This window comes from Eptatretus burgeri, chromosome 7 (assembly GCF_056783735.1).
Source record: "Eptatretus burgeri isolate ZD-2024b chromosome 7, Ebu_testis_v1, whole genome shotgun sequence".
Lineage (NCBI taxonomy): Eukaryota > Metazoa > Chordata > Myxini > Myxiniformes > Myxinidae > Eptatretus > Eptatretus burgeri.
The window spans coordinates 73,185,275-73,203,263 of NC_140967.1; the positions used below are offsets into that span (position 1 = coordinate 73,185,275).

At 43.5% G+C, this 17,989-nt stretch overlaps 1 long non-coding RNA gene across 2 annotated transcripts in view; it reads left to right on the forward strand.

Annotated features, from left to right (window-relative positions):
• Positions 1-17,989, forward strand: part of LOC147023534 (uncharacterized) — a 52,041-nt gene that overhangs the window by 1,233 nt on the left and 32,819 nt on the right. The window lies entirely within an intron of this gene.

Consider the following 17,989-nt stretch of genomic DNA (forward strand, 5'->3'; position numbering starts at 1 on the left):
TATATATATATATATATATGGCCCCATGAGGAGGAGTGATGTAAGCGACATTTTTTAATGATATGATGATGATGGGCTCGGATGATAGTATAAGGGTTAAAATAGTGCAATATGGCATTAACTCCAAAATGGCCGATGTGTCCCTTGCATCACCCCTCCTCACGGTGCCTCATAGAAAAACACACACACACACACACACACACACACACACACACACACACACACACACACACACACACACACACACACACACACACACACACACACACACACACACGTACAGATACGAGGTCCGTCTAAAAAGTAACGGCACTGAGCCTGCTGTGTGCTCCACTTACACAACTTGAATGAACCAGTTGCGTTGCAGTCTTTCACAATATTCCAGCAATATATATGATTGGTGATGGTTGACTGCGCTTATAGTGTAATTTTTTTATGTCGTATTTTACACGTTGTCTCGTCTGAGTCGTCGCGCTATGAGTCGTGAGCAGAGAGCTAATCTGAAGTTTCTTGCCAAGCTTGGCAAAACACCTTCCGAATCCTTTGAAAGGCTGCAGCAAGTTTATGGGGAAGAAACGATGTCACATACACGTGCATTTGAATGTCACAAGAGGTTCAAAGAGGGACGGAAGGAGGTTGAAGATTATCCACATTCTGGAAGACCTTCAACGAGAAGAATGGCGGACGACATCGAGCGTGTGAAGTAGATGGTGCATGCAGATCGTCGACTCACGGTACAGATGATTGCTGAGGAACTTTCCATCAACAAGGACACTGTCTGGATCATCATCACTGAAAATCTCGAAATGCGCGAGAGGCGGAGAGGAACTTGGCAGAGATCTTTCTGGCGGAGAGGAACTTGCCAACTCTGGAGCAACCCCCGTATTTGCCAGACTTGGCCCCTTGTGATTTTTTTTCCTATTCCACAAGCTCAATGGGGTGATCATGGGGACCCGATTTCCTGATATGGAGGCCATCAAAAGGGCCGTGACAATGTAGCTCCGGAGGATTCCAGAAGAAGAAGAAGAATTTCTTCCAGAAGAAGAAGGTGCATCGAAGCATGGAAGAAGAGTATGGACAAGTGTTTGAGACTGGAGGAAAACTATTTTGAAGGCCACAAGCTGTGATATCAATATATTTGTTGGAATGTAATTTCTGTGAAGTCAGTCCCGTTACTTTTTCAGCCACTGTCACACCTTGACGATTGAACCAGCGTATGCCAACATATGAAAAATTTGTCTAAAACGTCGAATACGTTATGGGTAAGTTTTGTATACGTTAAGAGCATGCTGGCATACGTCGTAGTACGCCGAGCTCGTCGACAAATTTTAACATGCTCAAAATTTTTCGACGCATGCCAGCATATGACTCGCATGTTCCGCATACGCTGGCCATAAGTTGTAGGCACGTTGCGCGATCGTTGACACGCGTCAACACACTTTACTTGTAAGTTACTCATAAGTCGAAACACGTCGAGGTAATGTTTAGCATACCCGAAACTTATTTCTAACCTATGAGTAACGTGTTCTAGGCACGTTACGCGATCGTTGACACACGCCGACACACGTTACTTGTGAGTTACTCATAAGTCGAAACGCGTCGAGGTAATGTTTAGCGTCAGTGTTCCAGACTCCATGTTTTTTTTTTTGTTTTTTTTCTTCTTCGGCATGACTGTGATGTTGACACTTCGATTTGTCGTGCAGTTATAATATAATATAATATAATTAATAGTCTGCCGCTCAACGATTTAAATCATAACCGCATTAGAAATCGAAGTCAACATCACCGTCATGCCGAAGAAAAAAAAAACAAAAAAAACCGTGGAGTCTGGAACACTTACGGGTTCCTCCTGTGTGAACCCCATTTTTATATACCAATTCCCCTAAATGCTGCCAATACGCCATTATGCGGTAGCTGTAAGTTCTGTGGTCATCCGGAAGACGTCAAATACATCTACATACGTCAATATGCGTTGGAGATACGTTACGCATAGGTTCAAAGCACGTTACTCATAGGTTAGAAATACGTTTTGGGTACGCTAAACATTACCTCGACGTGTTTCGACTTTTGAGTAACTTGCAAGTAACGTGTGTCAACGATCGCATAACGTGCCTACAACTTATGGCTAGCGTATGCGGAACGTGTGCATCAAACGCTGGCATACGTCGAAAAATTTTCAGCATGCTTAAAATTTGTCGATGTACTCGGCATACTACGACGTATGCTAGCGTGCTTCGGCGTGCTCTTAACGTATACAAAACTTACCCATAACGTATTTGGCAAATTTTTCATACGTTGGCATACGCTGGCTAAAACGTCAAGGTGTGACAGCGGCTTGACACTTCGATGTCTTGTGCGGTTATGATTTGAATTGTCGAGCCGCAGCCTTTTAATAGGCTATGCCACGTGATCGTCGGCGATACGCTGCCGCGCTATGCATAAGTTAGACTATCATTGGGCATAGGTTGTGAATGCCGACAACACGCTCAGCATTCGTTGGTATAAGTTATCTATATGCTATCGAAACGTTCTGTGTACGTTACTAATATGTTATGCATATGTCCAAGTCGTTATGAATACGCCTTAAACTGGAAAAAAACATCAATAGTTCAGCGTACACCAGCATTTTACATACCGTACATTTTGATACGTTGCCATACGCTGGCTAAAACGTCAAGGTGTGACAGCGGCTTTAGACGGACCTCATGTGTGTGTGTGTATATATATATATATATATATATATGTATATATATGTATATATATGTATATGTATATATATATATATATATATATATATATATATATATATATATATATATATATATATATATAATATATCCAGTATGGTGCATAGCTGACTGACACATTTGGATTTGCGATAATTGAAACACACGAGGTTTATATTCAAAGCTTGCAATTTTATTATTTATGGTAGATGATATCAGGAAGGTGGCCTTCACCAGTTGCAGTGCATTGTCTTAGAAAAATGGTCTCACAACCCCAATAGTTCCCATCCTCCCCCTCGGACAGAAGAGCGGTCTGAAATGTGTCAGTCGGCTCTGCACCACTCTGTGTGTGTGTGTGTGTATCCATAAACATGTGTTTGTGTGTGTGTGTATCCATAAACATGTGTTTGTGTGTGTGTGTATCCATATACATGTGTTTGTGTGTGTGTATATATATATATACACACACACACACATAAAATATCAACAAACAGTTTATATGAACTTGTATCAGATTTGTATAGGTAGCAATACCAGACTTAAATAATTATTTTGCACCACTCATTAAGACGCATGAAGTAGTTTGGCCGCAGGCAAGTACATCCAAGCCAAAGACTTTAAGTATATATTGGCGTCATTGTATTTTTATGTACATTACCAAGAGCATTGGTTGACAACAGACAAAACATTTGGTGAAGAGATCTCGATCCCACAATTATTTTCCCATATCTCGACCCGGGTGGTGAATCCAAATGGGTCAACCCAACCCCGTTTCTTGATTGCAAGCAATATTCCCCAATTGTGTATTTACAATAAAAACGTTGGTATGGCATGAAAACAATGTGCAATGCTCTGTTTAAAGCAAAGAAAGCAAAGAGCACAACAACAAAAAATAAACAAAGGTATTAGAGCACGGTGTACAATTATGTTGTATTTTGAATGTTCTTTGATCATGTGTATATTGTACTACATATACATCTGCTATCAAGTCGCAATTACTATTTACATGTTTCTGACTTCTGTTTGTGTGTAATCGCTTGTGTTTCGATAATTGTCTCCAATATTGTTTGTATATCATCATGAAGTCTAGTTTATTCTTTTGCAACACTTTTGACTTTTGAACTGAATAATCACACAAGTTTGATTTTGTCACCCTGTTTCAAGGGCTGAAACTTCAAGGGTGGCCTCGATGTTTGCACCCTGAGTTGTTTAGCCTGGGTTAGAATGTCGTCTCACCTATAAACAGTCATCCTGATGTTTCACAGGTCGCGTGAGTCGGCGATGTGTGTGTTGTCCATAGTTGATGGATGTTAAAGATTCCATATGGTATTGGTGTCAATACGTTCATGGTGCTGGTGACTTATCGTCGGTGACTCCAAGGAAATTCCAAATTCCTTCCCCATTCAGTCGAGTATCCTGCATCTGAGTGGAGACCTGTCCAGGATTGTAAATCCTTGCCAAAGAAACTGCTCGGCAGAATTTATTCTCTTCTTCCAACACGTGACACGAATGACCCTTATTCCACTTTATTTTACTTTACCTACTCTACGTTAGGCCAATGATGTCCTCTCCTCTTGATTGAGTGGAACAACACCTATTGTTTTGCCTTAATACAATGCAATTGTCTTGCAAAGGTTACAAAGTTACTTCTACAGAAGTTGCAAGAAAAAGGGACTCATGGAGGAAGGTGAGGGAGAGGAGCAGAGGTGGTAGTGTGACATTATCATGGTGCTTAGAAAGATTGGCAGGGCTCTCTGATATCTCTGATATATAAAAAAGTCTCCAAACTTCGACTTCAGTTCAACGATAAGAAGTATGTGATACCGTAAAAAGAGCTTATCATCTGTTCTTATTATTATCGAGGTTAGAAAAAGCTTCATTTTATGAAGAAATAAATTTTCTTCTGCACGTTTCTGGATAATTGAGCCTTCCCTTGCGGCCGCTGCGTTGCATTAACGCTAAGCCAGTGCATCAAACAGTATAGGGCAATACAGTTAAAAATAAAGTACATTTCACCGAGAGCGCAATAACCCTTTTCTATTTAATAATTATTAGCAAGCTGCTTTCCCGCTTTGCTTGGTGCAGCGCTTTTTCCTCCGCGATGCCTGGTGATTGCAACACGCTTGGAAAGGACTTTGCAACAGGGCACAAATCCCCACGCTCACTCGCTTCTCTGCAATAATAAGAAACCCCTTCTTTGGAAGGCGAATATCTCGTTTTGAATACACACTCATATATATATATATATATATATATATATATATATATATATATATATATATATATATATATATATATATATATATATATATATATATATATATCTGCTTTGAGTAAGCTATACCAAAGGTCGTCCCAGGGGGTGCATCGAGGGCAGCGTCATGGATCCTCCCTTGGATCATCTACTCCATGAGCGACTGAGCATTCCTGCAGCCCCCCCCCAGCTCCTCTCCCTCTTACCCCCAAAGCAACTTGCAGAGGCCAGACTGCACAGGGCCCTTCGCCTTCTGGAGTGCTTTATTTTATTCTTGTTTGTTATTTTTATTTTTGCTTCTCCTTGTGCCCCCAGGGGTCGCGCTGGAGCCTCAGCAAGCCATCCGCATCGCAGTGCTAGACACGGGATGTATTGCGTGCCACGGGCCCCGAGACTCCCCGCCCTTCACCGACGCGTGATTTATGGCGCTCGTTAAAGCCTCGTTATTGTTTTCACACTTTATTCCAGGGGAGGCTTAAGAAGTGCAGCCTTCGGGGAGGCCGTGGCCACTCCTGTGGCTCTGTGAACGCGAAAAGGGGTGGGTTGAACCCTGAAGGAGGTGCAGGATGACGGGGTGGGGGGGTCATCGTACGGTGGAGACGTGGGGCGGGAGAAGAGGGCTTGTTAAGCGGAACGGGCTGGGGATATGGCAACGGGACGAGTGGCCGCGCAGATGCAGAGCCGTGAACTGGAAAGGCAAATGGCGTGCAAGAAAGGCTCGTAAATTGGATTTTGACGGTTATAAGCGAAACGCGCTGCTTGCAGATCAGTTTCATCAGGGGCGGCGCAGTTTGCAACCTTTTGTGCCCCTTTTCCGTGAACAATGAAGCGCGAGACCTTTTGTTGAGCACGTGGGCTTCATGGCACAGTCATTTGCACGAGCACATTGACCGAGCATCAATTAGAGGTTCATGATCCCCTTTGAGAGAACCTTACCGTGAGTGCACTTTCTCGCTCGACAGCAACTCTGAAAGCTGTCCGTAAAATGCCCAATTGCGCCCCAATCGGCAAACGTATCGCGTCGCGCCCCAAACCGCTTGTTGCCTTAAAAACCGCGGGAACGATGGATGAATGGGAAGAAAAGCGAGCAGGAGGAAACTGCATGGCCATCCGCACAACCCTGACCCTGTCGATCGGCAAGAGCGGAGTCAGAGCGAGGCGCATGTGGCGCTAATCACGGTCCGTGCCTGGCCGGGCGAGTGGGGGGAACCGAGATGGGGGCGGATGGAGAGGGGAGGGGGTTGTCTGGACTCTGCGTAAATGCGCAAAAGTTTACGCGAACGCGCATTTGAACAATGCCGATTGTGTGGGGGGGGGGGGGTACGCGCAAGAAAATCTTATCCCTGGTTCAAGACCGGTTACGCGCCTCTCGGGTAGGAATTGGAATTAGTCATCGGTGGATACATGTACGTGTCGCACTTTTGCATGAGACTGAGATTAAGGGAGATGAAGGTGACGTAGGAGATACTTCCAGTGGGGGAGGAAGGAGGCGTGGGAAAGGGTGGAGGGCTGGTGATGTTTCGTTGGAGAAGGTGATGGCTAACTCCGCTTCCCGGGTTATGTGTGGGTGTATATACGAGGGTGTGATTAAGCGCAAAAGAAAAGGGTCCTCGGTCATAATGAACTGCTGGTCTCGCTTAGCATAAAAGCGATCTGTGCGAACGCCCTGGCGTGTCGGTGCGCCCGGGCCGGCAAATAAAAAGCGAGGTGTCTTGCCGGCTGTGTGAACAGATAGCACACGGCTATTGATTTCCCGTTAAACCTCGTTTGAAAATTGAGCTGAGAAACTGCTGCCTGTGTTATCTCTCTCCTCCCCTCCCATCTCTTTCTGTTTCTCTCTTTCTCTCTCTCTCTCTCTCTGGGCCTCCCCCCCTTATCAGGTGGCTCTTCCCAGGCATCCCCCAACCCAACCCAATCCAACCCTCCTGCGCCCTATACCCAACCCTCTCCCAGCCTGTGACGAGCATGGAATGAACATCGATCGTGCACCGTCTGTCGGTAATGAAATGGGTAACTGTTTCTTTTACATCGCTCTCTCTTTCTCACTCATTTTCTATTGTTAACTACGCCGACAGCTTCTCACTTTGAATCCATTAGTCGGGCCTTTGCCAGTTCTTTCCTGCACCCGAATGACGTTTCGATCCTTGACACCTTTTCATTTAATCCCTTCGCCATCTTTTATATATTGATATAGAAATTGTGATATCCATGGATCACCTGGCGAATTAGAGAACATACCTTGGGATCGTTCCACAAATAAGATTTGATTTGGGGCGGCCCATCCACAAAGCGTCCTGTACCTGCAAGGAGAACGCCTTGCGGACGGGCCGGCCCTCAAATCCCTGTGCAATCAGAGGCACTCGGTGTGTAGTGGGTAGCGGCGGCTGTACGTGCACTCGGGGACTCGTGTGCTTCATCAAACACGGCCGCCTTGTACCTCTCCGTGGGCATTTCAGAGTAACCCAAGGCGATTTTGAATATTTCTCGTGCTCACAGCCTCAGTTGATGGCTAAAAGGCCTTATAGCTTGCCTGCTATCGACGCAACCGCTCTCCAGCACCCTTAACCTCGGACCTGCGTTTGTGATGGAGTAGCGAAGCAGGCGGGCCACGCTTTGACACCGGTCTCTGCTTCCCCATGCAATCAGAAGACAGCCAAAGGTTAAATGACCGCCCCTCTAACATCACTCTCGAGCTAATTATTATATCGATCTTCTCAAAGAGGATTAAGTGGGTAGAGCAGAACTTTATTACGCTTAAATGAATCTAGCAGTTAATCAATAGCTTTAACCAAAGAGCTGTGTCGTACGGCTGATTCATGTGTGTTGCGAAATGATCGAGTCTGATCGGAGCCTGGAACTGGGGGCACTGTTGTAACCCGTGTACCACGAGGGATCCGAGACCCCTCACGGCGTCACTTCATGAGGGCAGCGTGGGAGCCAGCCCTGGCTTTTTCAACTAGTGGGTTCTTAGCACACCAAAGTAAAGATCATAGCATAGGCCTTACAGATGAAAGCTAACATGTCACTCTGATAAAATGTCACAAACATAGACAGGGGGTGCAGTAAGCCTTATTATATTGCCGTAATGCCATCAAGCAGTTAGTAAGTCAAAACACACACACGCACACACACACTTATTCTGTTAAATTCCCAACATTGCTTCCCTGGCAAAGGCAGGTTCCTTAACTTTTTGAAGTTGCTGGAAGACCGACTCTTGTTGTGTCATGTAAAGCGAGAGAAACTTCCAAAATAATAATTATCGTATGCTCCGTACCCTTCTCTTCTACATTCTCCTTTGCTCCAATCTCTTTATAAATTCCTCCTCCCTTTTCTCTCCATTCCTTCTTGAATGCACCTACCCCCCTCTCTCTCTCTCACTTCTTGATTTGCACTTTCTCGTCCCTTTCTCAAAAAAGAAATCCCAATTCACTGTCTTATGAGTATGTAATATGTCGATAATCTTTCACCAAAGAACAGCCCATGCTTATTTGGATCAGTGTGTTTTCGGTGCAGCTTATTGTCGAAGAAACAGAGAAGGTATTGAAACAGTTTGAATCGATAAGCCAGCCACAAGGTAAAGAGCAGATGACTTTCAACATGGAATGTTTCGTTATTGGATGTCAAAGATTTCCATCACATTTAACCTTCCCAAGTCAACAGTGAGGCCAAAACATAGGCCAATGCAATGCTGAGAATAGGATGAGCCAGTGAAATCTATCAATTGGCCTTTTAAAGCAACCTCAAAATGTGGAATGGTTCAATATTACACCTGGTAATGAACAAATTTTTAATACAAGGTGTTAGTGACAGGGTTGAACTGTGTTATTTGTCAAAGGTGGACCAAAATCTCATTGGAAATTGAATCGATGGCTGCGAATAGATTTTTCTGATGTACCATACTCTTGTTACTGAGCGTCGGTGCAGCTGAAGCAGTTTTTTGGCAGGGGTTGTACTGGGTGGTTTGCCATTGCCTAACAATCAGTAGCTAGGGCAGGAATTTGGAATTTGTTCAGGGTGTCGGCGTTAGCTCGCCTTCTCTTCACGAAGGACACCATGGGATCTTTAGCATCCACCAACAAATTCCGACAGACGAGACGCCCGGTTTAACATCCATTTGAGGGATGGCCCACGCACTGATGAATCACCCTTCTGTGAAACACCGGGATGGCAATTTATATCTGGGTCGGGATTTTAACCCGTACATCTAGGCCATCCTGCCAGCCTTGTGAATGGAGAAATTTGCATAATTATTGAGTCTCAAAATGTTGCTATGATGGTGTTTTAGTTATAGCAGAGGTGAACACAACATTTGGGAAGGGAAAGCAATGGGGATGGGGTTGGGCTGGGAGTGTGGAATAAAAGAGTGAACATCCAACAACAGCTTATCAAAAACCCACGGCCAGTTCAATACGACTGGATGTATATTGTCCGATTCCCAAGAGAAAAATGCCTTATTTGTATCTTGAATTGAGGTACTATTTTTGAATTCAGGTTTAATGTACTTGTTTTCTTCTTTTCTTGTAAAAGGTGTAAGAAAGGTGGAGAGGGGGTTCGTGACTTAACTGCACAACCAAACTGAAAATGATCCAATTTTCTATCATGGGGAGCATTTTGTGTTGGCCTATTTGGTGGTATCATCTGAACACTCCATTCATGGGATCTCAGGTTCAAATCACATGGAATTGTTGATGTATTGATTGTCTACTAATGTCCTTGTGATTGATGGAAAAGTATATTGGTATCTCATAATGTCCTTGTGGAAGGGGTGATACGAATTAAAACGTACAAGCTTCTTCGTGATGTTAGTCTTAGGCATCATAATAGTAACATAATTAATCATCCATTCCACATCTCTGTGCATCAGTTAGTTATCGTTTGCTGTTCTCGGTTGATTCAGTATCAGGCCTTGTGTAAATGTGTCCTTGCTATACTGCATCATTCACTGGGTATTCACTTTCTTTTTCTTGCTCTCACTCTCCTTTTCCAAAAAACATTTCACATCATCCCTTATCCTGACTGTAGTAAGAGCTGTTTAATTTCTGCAGTTACGTAATTCACCAAAAGCCAAGTGGTATGGTCTTCAATCTTGTCTTTAATTCATTGATTGGCGTAACGTCTCCTTTTCCTCTGATATTGAGCACGTTCCTAAAGTGCTGCTCTTCCTTCACCCTTTTTCATCCACAACTCTCCAACCCTTCTTCCCAATCTTAGTATACAAAAATATACCAAGCAGTTCACCTTCTCAACTTGTAAGGGAAACCCAAATTAGGTTACTTTAGGTCATTCAGTAAGACTAGTAGGAAATGCGTTTTTCAAAAAAGCCAGAGTCTGATATTAGTCTCATCTGAAAGCTGAGCTCTCTGCACAGCTTCTCCAAAATGGAGTAGGATCTTAGCACGTCAGTCTCTACTGGATGCTCCTCTTATATTAACAAGACAATTCTGGCACCACAAAGTGTTCTCTCTGCACATGACAAATTAGAATGATTGAAATTGGTGTTTGACTCAAAAGTTAGTTCTTTGCCAATCCATTTCTGCCCTACCTTGCCCTCCTTTTCCTATGTACATCATAGGTATTGCAACTGAAAAAGTCGAGGAGTTTCTGGCTGGCCTTGATAAACCTTGTCTGTGTGTCTGGATGAAATTGGCGTCGCTCTTTTCAAGTTGTGCTGAACTAATATCTCATTAAGTGTTTTCTTCACCCGGTCCTTCACTTCAAGGCACATCCAATTGGCTTACAAGGTGCGAAACGTCACACCAAACAAAGCATAATGCTTAAAAAATTGATCAATGCAATTGTAAACGAGAACGGCACTCAGTAGAGTGCGTACCTCCCTCCTCCAGATTGAACAGTTTACGTTTTGTAACCCACTGAAAGGCCGGATTTGAATCTGGACCTGAACCAAAACCGAATAGGCTTGTTCTTGTCACCTACCCAACTCATCCACCAAATTTTGTCATAATCCGTCCATAACTTTTTGAAACATCTTGCTATATATCGTTTTTGGTACCATCTCTCAATGGTGAAGAAGAAGAAAAATAAATTTAAAAATTCTCATATCTGGATCATCACCAAAATCATATCAATTTGTCCTTGTGACACACCAAAGCTGTCCATCAAATTTTGTTCGAATCCATCCATAACATTTGGAGATATTCTGCTCACAGACAGACAAGCCGGTAGGCGGCGATGGGTCGCCGAGCATGGAAACTATAAGATATAGAGCAAAATGGATGTCATACAGCGGATAGGGAATCACCTTAAGATTATGCATACCAAATCTCATCCAGTTCCATCTTCTGATAACTACTCGGTATCCATTTAAATAAAAAGTACCGAAAATGCGGTTTGAAATCGGAAATCCCCAAAGTTTGAGGGGGTGCTGTGGGTGAACAAAGATCTAAATCGAAAATCCGGCTCATTCGTTTGTGCACAATGTATTCCAGATGATTAGTGTGAATTTTCATGACCATCCGACCATAACCCTAGGAGGAGTAGCATTTGGCGCGAAGGCACCTCCAGCTCTTGCATATTATCGATTTTTTTTCACTAATTGACCTTTTACCCCTGACCTAAGCGAAATCGGTCAATATGTCCTTAGGCAAAGTTGTAGTACTCATTGAGTACCATGAACCTGCAAAGTTTCATTCGTATCGATGCACTCACCTGGTCGCTCGGCGGCCTTCAATTTTTGCCAATTTTTGCGCATACCCTAATTGTCGGGGGCGCTGCGGGTAAAGTATTCCATATATCACAAAAACCGGAATATATTTGATAGAGCATCACCTGAAGATCATTCGTGCTTAATTTCATAGCCCTACGTGGGATAATGGCTTTCGGAATTGATTTTGCGTGAACGGTACCGATTTTTGAAGGTTTTTCGGTTGTTGCTAGGTAACCAAAGCGTCCCTAGCAACCATCACAATTTCCAAAGCACTAGGTCATAAGATGTACCTTCCACCCGAGTCTGGTGGTATCCATAACAATTCACTGTCTATTTAATTTCTGCAGTTACGCAATTCACCAAAAGCCAAGTGGTATGGTCTTCAATCCGTCCAAATCCATCCATAACCTATTGAGATATTCTGCTCACAAACAGACAAACAGACATACAATCAGACAGACAGACAAATATGGGTGAAAACAGAACATCTGTCCACCTTCAGTGATGAAGGTAATGACATGCCCTTGTTGTGGTGTCACTGGTGAAGACCTCTTTTCCACAGCAGTGACATTCTCCTTGGCAAACCAGGATAATATCGGCCACAGATTCATGATAAAATGACGAAGTCGGTCATTATGCTGATGACAAACGAACAAACATCCAAATAAACAGACAATTACTGACAATAAGGGTCACCTATTTCGGTGACCCAACTATTTCGGCGACCCAACAGGGGTGAAAGTGTCACCTCTGTCCACCCTCAGTTTTGGAGGTAACCAGTCAGTTCGCCGACTTCAAAGCAAAAGCAAAATTATTTTACTCATAATTGACATCCTAATTTATTTTTATCTGTAACTTGATTGATGATCACCAGTCTGGTTCTCATCCTGCTCACCACTACTGGATGTGCTGCTTGTCTTTTTCTAAAACAATAGATGGAGATTTTTGAATGTAAAACAGGGTGCAGAAGTTGTGCCACTGGATATGTTGGACAATACCAAAGTAATTTGACCATCTATTGTTTGTATTATATGGACACGGTATTTTGGTGCATAAAATTAGACAGAAACATGCAAATGAGTGAATGTTTTATTTTAATACGTCCTCTGTCAAGCCACCTTTTGCAGCATAAAGGCCTCCATCATGTTTCCATCAAATCATTGAGATGTTGTGTCACTGTGTTGTCCAGCTCAGCATGTTTCTGTGTTGAGAATGTTATTTCGTTCCATTACATTTGTCTAGGCCAAGGAGGGATTTTGCTCAGCTGACTCTCACCTGTGCTCAATTAGATTCATATCTGGACTTTGGAGAGCCCAGAGCTTGTCGAGACTGAGATGGCATGAGAAGTGTGGCATGTCGTGCCACCCTCCTGAAGAATACGAGCATGAATTCTCAAAACACCTCTTCGTTATGATTGTAGATATTCACTGTTTGTCAATTTTCCCGGCAGATGTAAGATATCCTTTAACAGATATAAGGTTTATTTTTCTCCCATATGAAATCACTCCAAAACCAAAGAGCCTCTGTGTTTGACCATGGGCTTAAAACACTGGGGCAGAAGATCTTTATAAAAAATCCCCCCATCATCCCAAACCCAGGTGTGACCTCCAGATGTGAATCAGTGAAAATACGACCGATCAGAGTAAAGTGACCAGACCGGAGAAAGGATTTTTATTATCGTGGTCAGGAGCTTCTTGCCTTCTTGGCTTAGCATCTTCTTTAACTAAGTCGGTGGAGACTACATTAGACAATTATTTGGCTCATTTCTCTTTCATTGGCACAAGCCGTGCCTCCCTGTCACCTTGCTGACGGGTTGAATCAAAGGCAGCATGTTGCATTTGTCAAACATATTGCATGTCTATCTGTGATTCTCAACGAGGATGTAAAATGAAGTGAAACACATGAAAAAGGATCTTTTATAATACGTAGTTGTTGCTGCCATCATCATGGCCGTGGGTTCGGTTAGGAATTTGTGAGTTTGCCATGGTGCCGGCGATATCTCACACACTCGTTGCGAAGGACGACGTGGCATTTTTAACGTCCACCAACTAATGCTGGCAGATGTGACGCTCAGTTTAATGTTCATCCGGGGGACAGCACACATTTTGATGAATCACCCTGCCTGTGAATCACCGGGATGACAGTTGCGTGCACTATTAAATATTTTCCTTTTGCTTTGAGAAATATTACTCCATATAATTCTGTGTGCTCCTTCCGTGTCCGTCGCGCTTTATGTGAAAGGGCCCCTGCTGTCGTGCCATTGGAACTGCGACATGAAAGCTCCAGGTCCTGCTTCTTCTTCTTCTTCTTCCATTGCATAAAACGGGGTTTTAAAACATGCATTTTATGATTAAAACCAAACAAATATTTATTCCAAGTAAATTGACTACTAGATTTATAATCAATAAATCGACTGTTAGCTTTCCAATGGCACAGCCGTTTTTTCTATGACAGCGGGACCACTTTCGAATAAAGTGTGGCACGCACGCACACTTCTCTTTTAGTAATAGATTGGCAGAAAGAGAATCTTGACAAAGTGTGGATACACAAAGTAATTAGAATGGCACTCGGTAGAGAACATACCTCCACCAGGCTGAACAGTTTACGTTTGTATTCTACTGATCGGCCGGATCTACATACGGACCTGAACCAAAATCTAATCAGCTTGTTCTTGTCACCAACCCCACTCATCCACAACTTTTTGAAATATCATCCTATATTATCGTTTTGGCCCCATCACTCAATGGTGAAGAATCACTTAAAAACAAATTCTCGTATCCATATCCATATCTGGATCTTCACCAAAATCGAATCGATTCATCTTCGTCGCATATAATACCCAACCTGTCCACCAAGTTTCGTCCAAATCCATCCATAACCTATTGAGATATTCTGCTCACAAACAGACAGACAGACAAATATTGGTGAAAACAGAACATCCGTCCATCTTCAGTGATGAAGGGAATGACATGCCCTTGTTGTGGTGTCACTGGTGAAGACCTCTTTTCCACAGTAGTGACATTCTCCTTGGCAAACCAGGATAATATTGGCCACAGATTCATGATAAAAATGCCTAAATGTCTGCCAAAGTATTGTTGCTATGGACACAATTATTCTTCTTTCATATGCAGCACAAGGCTGTGGGTTAGAATCATTGGCTGAGGGCCTGGTTGTGTGCGACTCTTTTTGTATGAGCTACAAAATGGCCAAAAACATTACACTTTGGAGTTTGGACATACCCAGCTGTGTTATTTTGGACACACGAAAAATTCCATGAACTTTACCACAAGGAGAGGCCATTGGCCTGTCAAACTTGCGCAATGGTTGTCAACCTCGAGTTGTTTGTACATGCTCCATCGTTTTTACATGCTGAGCATCATACAAGGTAGCAGCATGTACCATTTTAAAGTCTTTTCTATGACTCGGCCGGAATCAGATTCGAACTGCTGACCTCCCAGACTCAGAGTGGATGCTCTAATCATTACACCAACAACTCTGGTTGATTCTGCTTGACTCTAAGTGGTTGACGGGATAGCTCAGAGGTAGCACACTTGCCTTGGGTCGATTCTCGACCCCACGATAAGCTCAGCCGAGTGATTCACAAGTAGGGCCCACATGAGGCATCATCAATGAGTCCCTCATTAAGCTGGGCATCTCATCTGCTGGAATTTGTTGGACGTAAAAAAAAAATCCACATTGGCTTTTGCAAGAATAGACCATCATGCGCCAGCACCCTCACCAAATACAAATTATCGCTCAAATGTTCAGGTGCACTGTGCATAAGCGGGACGAGCACATCTCAGTAATGACGTCACCAGTCAGTGGACCAAATTCATTATTGAAACCCAGTGAAGATGCATTTGCTGGATGAGATACTATCCATGTACTCGTCTGACTCGAGCAATTGAAACCTTTCACTATTCACTACGGATTGTTCATTTCTTCAACAATTGGAACAAAGGGTTTGCTTGTTTAGCATTCCAATCTGGCCATCTGACTTAAGATGCTGGGTCCCAGGTTCAAATCGTAAAAAAAATGTGTTGATTTTTCTCTTCTACTTCATGTAATATTACACTGATGTTTCCTTCGGCTTGTTCTGCACATGATATCTGTGCAAGCTCCTCCACAAACCTAAGATCACTGTAATTAAACAAAGGCATATGTACCTATTGATGGCATCCTCTGATTTTCTCCTCCGCTGGAAGCCGGCATGCCCAAAGACAGTGTTTCAGGTTAAATTATATTATTGGTCTACATTAATGATCTCTTCTATTTCCAAGAAAACTTTCTTTCTTTTTCATTTTCTCAATGGTTTTAAACTATGTCAAACAGTTCCTAATCCCAGTGACAGATTATATATCAGCAGCTGCATTCCTCATAGCAGACCTCGAGAAGATTATAAGCTGGTCTAATACCTGCAACATGACATTTAATCCAGGAAAGTTTCACACCCTTACCATGTCTCTCCTTGGGAACAAAAAATCAACCCACCAACCTCTGATAAACCTCTGCAATAAGTTCAGTCCCTTGAAATGCTTGGCCTTTACCCATCTGCCACGATCTCTTCTGAACACATTTCCAAGCTGGCCTCCAAAGCTAGCCTCAGACTGTGCAATTCCACTACATCAAGTCATTCTCAAACTAATTACCGAGTACAAGTCATTTGTATGCAATACAATGGAGTATTGCTCTCCCATGTGGGTTGGAAGCTCTGCATGCCATATATATTTTATTCCTGGAAAGTTATTATTTTTTTGAAATGAACTTGTGTTGTGACACGACTTGATGGGCATATGGTTGGCCGGAGTGATGACCACATGATTAGTTGGCCAGTTCTTGCAAGATAGTGAGAGTGCTTGACCGAATGCACGACTTTTCCTCCAAGCGTTTAAATCAATGAAATGAGCACAGAGAACAGGATGTGCATCTCACATGCGAGGTTGAAACCCTGGCCACCTGAACCATCAAGCCATTTTAGTAAACAAATAAATCTGTCTTAACTCGTACCAATCATCCACGTGTTGCCTTTTAAATTGACTCCAAACATATTTGTATAAGTGTTGTTGCGGTTCTGGGAACCGCATGCCTCCAAGGCAATGACATCCATCATAAAATGATCCCCAGACAGTTATTTCGTGAGTATTCATACAGTTAGACCTTCCCCTCGTGTCTAATATGTCAACGGGATGAAGTGCATTGTGGGTTTCATAGCTCGATCTCATTCTATCTCCTTCCTTTCCGCCATCATTGAGGCCACCGCCATAGGTACGTATGAATGTCCCCACGGAGGCCAAGAAAAGCATCAACACCACGATGAAAAAGCCTCTACCGCAAGACTGCACAGGACGCACGTGGTGCGCCCTTTCAACCCAAATCTGTGTCTAATACTTAAATCTATCTTCTTTTCAACCCTGATTTATATCCAATCCTTTCCTTCAATCCATGACACAAATCGGGGCAGGCACTGCGCTTAGACGGCCGCCTGTGAGGATCACCACTGTGTGCTAACCACATGCACGATAACAGACATGCGCGCAGCCCCGTGATAATTACTATCACACTGTACGATGTACAACGATGAGCCTGTGGGCACTGAAACCATGAATCGGCCACTCAAAGTCCACGACTTCTTGCAAAGTCAAGGAACTTCCTGCTATTCTGGTTCACAGTTCCAGACCTATGGGGACCAACACATGTCTCATAAACATCCCTATCAGTTCCAGTCGATGCATTGAAATCCCCCAAGACAAGAAGTGTATCTCACCTGGAGCACTGATCAACCACAGACTCGAGCGTAACATGGAATGCGTCCTTCACGGTGAGATCACTCGCCTCAGTCGGAGCATATACAGAGACCAGGGAAATGACACCCAAGGAGTGACGAATCCTTCATCTCATAATAGGCTCGTTGACCGGTGTTACATCAACTATCATTGGAGTCAGCTTAATGGACACAGTGACAGCAACTCTTTGGACATAGTAACCACCAGAGCAACCAGACCAATAGTAAGTGCAACCACCTGCCATGATCTTGCCGCAATCCGGTCTCCGAACCTCAGAGAGTGTTGCAATACCGATGTCCAAATGCTTGAGCTCAGATTATAACCGAGACAGGTGATCATCCTCTCTTCGGGAGAGGACATTCCAGCATCCACCTTAAGGGACCACTTCAGGTTAACCCAAGGAGACCGCCTTCTGGTGGACGACACCTCATCACCACCCGACACACTCTCCCGCAGTCTGACCCGGGAAGGTTACCTCGTGGTTTCCCTCCTATCATCAAAGATTGGGGGTCCCAAAGGCTTTCCCCCAATCCCGTCATCCGGTGAGCTGCCCTGTGAAGGG